Source organism: Pteropus alecto, unplaced genomic scaffold (assembly GCF_000325575.1).
Source record: "Pteropus alecto unplaced genomic scaffold, ASM32557v1 scaffold7, whole genome shotgun sequence".
NCBI classification, from domain to species: Eukaryota; Metazoa; Chordata; class Mammalia; order Chiroptera; family Pteropodidae; genus Pteropus; species Pteropus alecto.
The window spans coordinates 16,972,463-16,979,304 of NW_006494614.1; the positions used below are offsets into that span (position 1 = coordinate 16,972,463).

A 6,842-nucleotide genomic window follows, 5' to 3' on the forward strand; every position below is an offset into this window, starting at 1 on the left:
CAGGAGACAGTCTGCGTCGCTGCGGGTGGAGAGAGACCTTGGGACTGAGCGCAGGCCCAGCGAGGGGTCTCAGCACCGGACTTCTTGACAGGTAACAGGATTGCGAAAGAACCAGGGCGAGGGCGGCGCCTTCTCCCTCGCCTTGCGTCAGTTTAAGGTTTTTGGAGCGAGGAAGAAGGTGACGTGTATAATTTATAGCTCCATTTTGGGCCTGGGGGAGGACAAGTGTTTATCTTTCCTTCTCAATGCAAGTTTTGATTTGGTTTGGGTTTTGTTGTCTACACTTTTTTATATTTCTTTTGGTTGATGTCGTGTTTCTTCCCTTTGTTACAACCTAATTTCTTCAGTTTCTTTAGATATTTTGTAGCTATTACACAACCAAACTTTACATCTGTATATTTATAATTCTTCAAACAGTAAATGTTGACTCTACCTGAAATGGATTTTTCTGTCAAATGTTATCACCAAGCTAACTACTTCCACGAATAATTTACTCGGGAGATTCTGTTCTGATACTGATTCCTGAACTAAGTTCTGGGATTTGTATTTCTCTTGAATATTCCATAAAGCCCAAGACTATGGTAGGCACATGATAGACTTTCAATATATTCTTGATAATCTATCACTTTTCAATGCAGGGAGAAACCAGTGTCCTCATTCCTCTTGTGACCTGATCAACGACCTCCACTCTCACCTCCACCCACCAAACATGCCCTCATCCCCTTCTCATGGACCTTGCATTGTCGTCCTAACTAGCAACTCCAGTTTCTCTCCATAATAGTCTAGGAAACCCCTTCTCCCCTGAAACTCCTGAGACTCATCCTTAGTATCACTTACAAATGTCAAGGCTTGGGCATCTGGCTTCAGCCTGCACTTCAGATTCTGCATGTCCATCCTTTGTGACCAACCCAAGTGTTTTCATTCTTTCCTATATTCTTATCAGAAACAGCATACTGTAATGGAAAGATGCCATTTTTAACAACCATATTATGAAAAATAGCAAACTTAGAAATTGCATCAAACATCTAGTCAGTATATAAATTTCAAGATGTCTCCTGTTCTTAATATTTTTGTTTAGTTTGTTTGAATCATGACCTATACAAGCTCCACACACTGTAATTGGTTAATATAATTTAAGTAATCCATAGATTCCCCCTTCTTTAAGGCCCTTCTTCTAGGTAGTGAAATGGTGGACTCACCAGTGATATTTCATTTAAAGTTGTGGAATTCTTCTGTATTTTTCATGCCTTTAAAGCTTGGAATCAGGACGTGAAAAAGAGCATACAAATAGGAGTCTCTTAAGTTATTCTTTCAGGGATATCCTTGATGTACTACATAAAACATAAACACACTCTTACACATGTATATACAATGGATTTGCCGAGAGAAGCTAGGTTAAACTCTACATTTCAGGCAAAGAGAAGGCTGTGCTAACCTTCAGGCCATTCTTAAATCAGTTTTCCTCCTCAATATATACTTTTCTGTCTTCTCATTTTATATGTTCTCTCTAGACCTAAAACTGACCTTTTATGCTGTTACTCTTTAATAGTTTTCTATCAATGCTCTAATGCCAAAGGCTGGCTAACCACTCATCAAAGATGCTGTAGAAGAGGTCTGGAATTAGGTGGAAGGTGGGCTCAGAGTTGACCTCACTGTTGGTGAAGAGTCAGTTGATGGTAGTTTAAGAAACTATTGAACACTGATTTTATGCCTGCCCCCCAGCCTAACATGTCTAAAACCATAAGTTCACTATGGCAATAATGTAGGCACCTACATTACACTGCCCAACAACAAGTGCTGTCTCAGGTACCAGACTGAGAATAGCCCAACTTGGCAAAGAAGTCCAGTATAATTAGGCTATCTCAATTTTTTATTCTCTGTGTGGGTGTTCAACATTCTCAGTGCTAACTTCTAACCTTTTATTGTTTAAACATAGAAACTATGGATTAAATGGGTCTCAGGAGTTTCATTCCCCCTTAAGAAAGGATCTATGCCTAGCAAAGTGTTTCTTGCAGTCTAAGATTTTTCTTTAAGTTATTTTTTACTACATATTTTTTACTACATATCAATCAAGTGAGCTTTTATCTGGACTCACAAACATAAGACACTTATTAAGTGAACCCAAGTTTTGTGGAAAATCTGGTCCTTGAATCAGGAAATAAGTTATGCTATTTACCATTTATTTTAAGAATAGTAGTTGGGTTCTAGGAAGAAACCTGATTACCTAGTAATGCTTCTAATTAGCTTTCATTCTAGTACCAAAAAATAAAAATTAGTAACTTACTAAGTTCGACAGTAGTAATTTGAAAAAATACCTTTTGTTTCATATGTAAATGTTGTTAAAGGAATTTGTACATTAAAAGTGAATAAACATGTTTTTTGCCTTTTTGCCTGATATAGTACATAGAGAAGCATCTTGGCAGACATGTCACTGGAGATCCCTGCAAATAGTGTGCCCGTGGTTCTCCAGCTCTGAGCTCTGCTAGCAGCTCTACCAGCAAAGTATTTCGTCTCAGGGTTACAACAGTGACTCTGCTCAATCTTCAAGGAGTAAAAAGGTTGTACTGTGTTATAATTGTCTTTTATTTTCTTTCATTATGAAAAAAAGCTACTGTCCTTCAGAGAAGAGCTTTTTATCATTTAAGATAATATTTTGGGATTGTGGGAGCAGAAAATAATGATCAATTTAGTGGCTTTTGGCAAAAGATCTAAAATAACATGTACAAATTTTATTTATGTTAAAAAATAGAAATAGAAATCCCCTAACACAATGATATAATCATCCAAAAAAAAAAAAAAGAAATCCAAGAGTAGTATGCATTATCCTTTTGTAGTGGAAGCTCTGTAATTAAACTTTCCCTCCTTATCTTTTTCTTGGGGGGTGGGGAAGGGAGGGTGGCTTAATAAATTGTAACTCTGCATCTACTTATTGAGAGTAGTACAGTATGTTTCAACAGTATTTGAGTGATCTGAATACTTAAAAATTGTCATTCGCTTTAAGAACAAACAGGAACTCTTCTTAAAATCTTCTTAAAAACTAGCTCAAGTACTGATGGGCAAATGGAAGCTCAAAACAATTGGGAAGAAAAATAAAGGTCACTCAGTAACCTTAGAAGACAAACTTATTTCTGAAAGACAAAGAACCCTGCTTACTTTGCAGTATTGAGCTAGTAAAATATTTGATATTTAAAAATAATTTTGTATTTTCTTTGATTGTTCAACTGAGTTAATTATGCTTCCTTCACTTCCTACTCCAAAGGGAATGTAATACCTTAGGCTTTTTGTGATTGATTTAGCATAAACTAAGAAAAATTTTCTTTTGATGCTATTTGCTTGGGCTAGAGTTGACATATTTGAGTCATACTAATTCTTTAAAAATGGAATTACAATAGATATGATTGATTCAATAAAAGGAAAAAGCATACATTTTTATATGAGCTACAACTTCGTTATTGCTATCAAGTACAAATGTGATTTTTCTAAAATAGACTTTGAAAGTAAAATTAATGCTAATGAAAACACATTCAGTTTAAGCATCTGACAGCCAGCTTTTCCTCTTCCTTAGCCTATTAGCCAGATACTGGGAAAAGAAATGTTTAAGACATTCGAGGAGTTCATAGTCTTGTTTGCAGAGACAGATAGAAAATAATTAGGATGTGTTAAATGTGATCAGTGTACAACTGATGTATGTATGAAATATTGGAACTATTTACCTGTTTTTGACTCATGGCCCAAAATTGTTCATAGAAGGGAAGGAGCAGAGGATAAGTGATAGAATCTCTATATGTAAAAATACACACACACACACACACACACACACACACACAGCCACCAGATGGTAAGTAACATGGAACTTAAGAGAATTTTTAAAAAAATTCAGAGATCACTAACTTTTTTCACGATTATTTAGATTCGCACTTTCTCCTGACACCTGGGCTTTTCATCTCTTATTGTGGAAACTAATTTCAGTTTTTGGTTCACTGTTGTCTCTTACTAATTGTACTGAGCATATGAAACCCTGATTAATCTTAAGCCCCTGTGTAGCAATAATATATAGATTTTGCTTAATCTTTTTATTTGTTTGTTTTTACCATTTTAATAGAACCAACTTACATTTGAAGTCCAAAGCCAGCATTTATTCATTTTGAGGTAGGATTGGTGATCATCCACAAGTGACATGGCTACTGGGAGTAACTACTGGTTGAGATGTTGAAGCCAGAGCTCCAGATGAGTGGCTGAAATAGAAATATCCTCCCGATAAACAAATTATAAAATGGTATTATTCTTTTAATAATATGGCAGAAATAATCCTTCTTGAAAATTATGACCTTGCCCTGAGAGCAGTGTTTGACTTGGATTAGCCACTGTGAATTCTAGTCTTATAACTGAACTTGTTAAAGTAATTTAGGCCACATTAGATCATGAGTAGAAACTATTTGGCTGCAAGTACAATATGCATAAAAAATAGTAAATGTTTATGTTACTTAAACTACAGTTGACCCTTGAACGATGCGGGGGCTAGGGGTGCTAATTCCCACCACACAGTGAAAATCTGCATATAACTTTTGACTCCCCTCAAACAGTTGTCCCTCAGCATCTGCTGGGGATTGGTTCTAAGAACCCCAACGATGCTCAGGTCCCCTGTATAAAACAGGACAAATCAATGCATACAGTTGGCCCTTGACATCCCAGCCACTGATCAAAAACAGTATAGGTATTTATTGAAAATAAATCTGCATGTTAAGTGGACCTGTGAAATTCAAATCTGTGTTATTCAAGGGTCAACTGTAATGTGTGCAGTGTTTTTTTTTTTCTGGAATGAATAATAAAGCATTTTCCTCCCATCTAATTTTGTAATGTAGACAGTATATATTAACTTCCACTTTTGACCTCATAAATCACATTTTTATTTTTTTAAGCCAGTGAGAAGAATTCTTCATGATTAGACTCATCAACAAGTTTGACAGAATTGGGATATCCTCAACCTACGTTCCTGAGGAGGACATAACAATAATTATGGGATATGAGGTACAGCATCTTAAGTTACAAATTATTTTTCCAGATCTTATTTATTTATAATGAACTCACATTACCTGTCAAATAAGAATACTAATAAAAGTCAGGTAAATTGCTATTACAAAAAAATGTAATTTAGCATGTAACTGAATAGAATCTTAAATTTTATCAGTAATACCCAGAAACTTTATTTTAACATTATTTCCTTTTAAAAAAGAACTTAGAATATAGTGGGTCTGTTTCAAATATCTTTGTTAGGTATTTTTTCTTGCAGAAAACAGCAATTATAATTTGCTGCCTTCTGGAAAAATTTTTTAAAAGGAGGTTCAGAAGAAAGGAATTTTGTCAAGATTAATAAGTTCAGGATAGGTTTATTGTAACAGGCTTTGTGGCATAGGTCCCCTAAGCAATTTATTGTGAGAATCCAGTGTATGCTATGTGTCAGAAATTAAATTGCCATCGACTGTCAATGAAATTTGGTATACCCTTAGTCTTAAGTACACAGGTTATCATATGTAAACCAGTCCAATCTTTGAAGAATTTTTTTTTAGTTGCTGTATAGAATTGTAGGACTGTCCATTTTACAGGATTTTTTTAAGCAACATCTTTAAAAATTTCTAAAAATTCTAAAACGTGTTTACTAAGAAAGTAAAAATTTAGGTGTTTTATGCTAAGTTGAAAACTTTATCAAATATGATGGAACCAAAAATATAATTAAGCCATAGCTAAGAAAAATCTACCTACATGAATAAATCTTTATTGAGTATGAATAATTTTTTTCTCGATGTACAGCCCCAATTGCACTTTTCTACCCAATTGGATAAATAAAAGCTAAGCTATAATTTAAGGTTTTTTTCAAAATAAAAATTCAGCGTATCTCAAGCTGGTTTTCTGATGTCATCTTAACATTTGATTTGGAAAAGCCAACTTTTAATTAGGTTGACAATAATCAAAGAATGCAGCGGCTACAATGGCTACCATTTACTGCTATGTGCTAGGCATTATTTTATGTTCTTATATCTATCAACTTTAATCTAATAGTAGCATTGCAAGGTAATTATTATTAGCTTCATTTCATTGGTGAGGAAAGAAGCTTAAAGAGATTAAAGTGCCTTGCCAAGTTTACATAGCTGGTAAAGTTGCTCAACAGATATTTGAGAGCCTACTCTGTGTTGGCCCTGACACTGTGCTGGTTCTGAGACTGTAACAAGAAAGACAAGATCTCCATTCTAAAGGAGCTTACAATCTATTAGTAAAGTCCAGATTTGAACATAATGGTGTTGGATTCTAAAACTTTTCTTCTTGGTTTCCACACTCCCTTTTGCCAAGGACACTACAGAAGAGATGGATAAAATTGTTCCAGTGACACTTAAGAAAGTAGGGGGATGGAAACTACATATTGGAGTATTACAGGAAAGAAATATTGGTATATGAGTATCAAGATATGTCAAAGGAAAAACCCTAGGATCTAAATATATGGTAGAAAATAGAAAGCTTATGCTGTTTAACAGACTTGCTTTACAATCACCTGTAGATAACATGTAATACAATAGCAATGTACTTGCTGTTACATCAATAGCTATAAGGATCAGTATTGTTTCAGTGTAATTACCCTGCACTGTCTAACATGGTAGCCATTAGCCACGTAAGGCTTTCAAGTACTTGAAATGTGGCTAGTAACACCAAAAAACTGAAATTTTTTTAAAATTTGCGTTTAAAAACAAATACTTGATCCAGTAACTATATCTTTTAAGCATGTTTGGGACTTGAGTGTGTGACTGTTATTTCAACTAAATTTTAGAAAACTTAAATACAGATAAAGTATT

The 6,842-nt window shown here is 34.7% G+C and overlaps 1 long non-coding RNA gene across 2 annotated transcripts; it reads left to right on the top strand.

The window, feature by feature from the left end:
* Positions 1 to 6,688, top strand: LOC112474596. 2 transcript variants are annotated; one of them, XR_003044458.1, is made up of 4 exons: positions 1 to 91; positions 2,401 to 2,558; positions 4,103 to 4,276; positions 4,920 to 6,688. It is a non-coding gene; the product is annotated as an uncharacterized LOC112474596 (long non-coding RNA). The 2 variants fall into 2 exon arrangements; XR_003044457.1 differs by having other exon boundaries at positions 16 to 2,558.
* Positions 6,689 to 6,842: the final 154 nt, after the last annotated feature.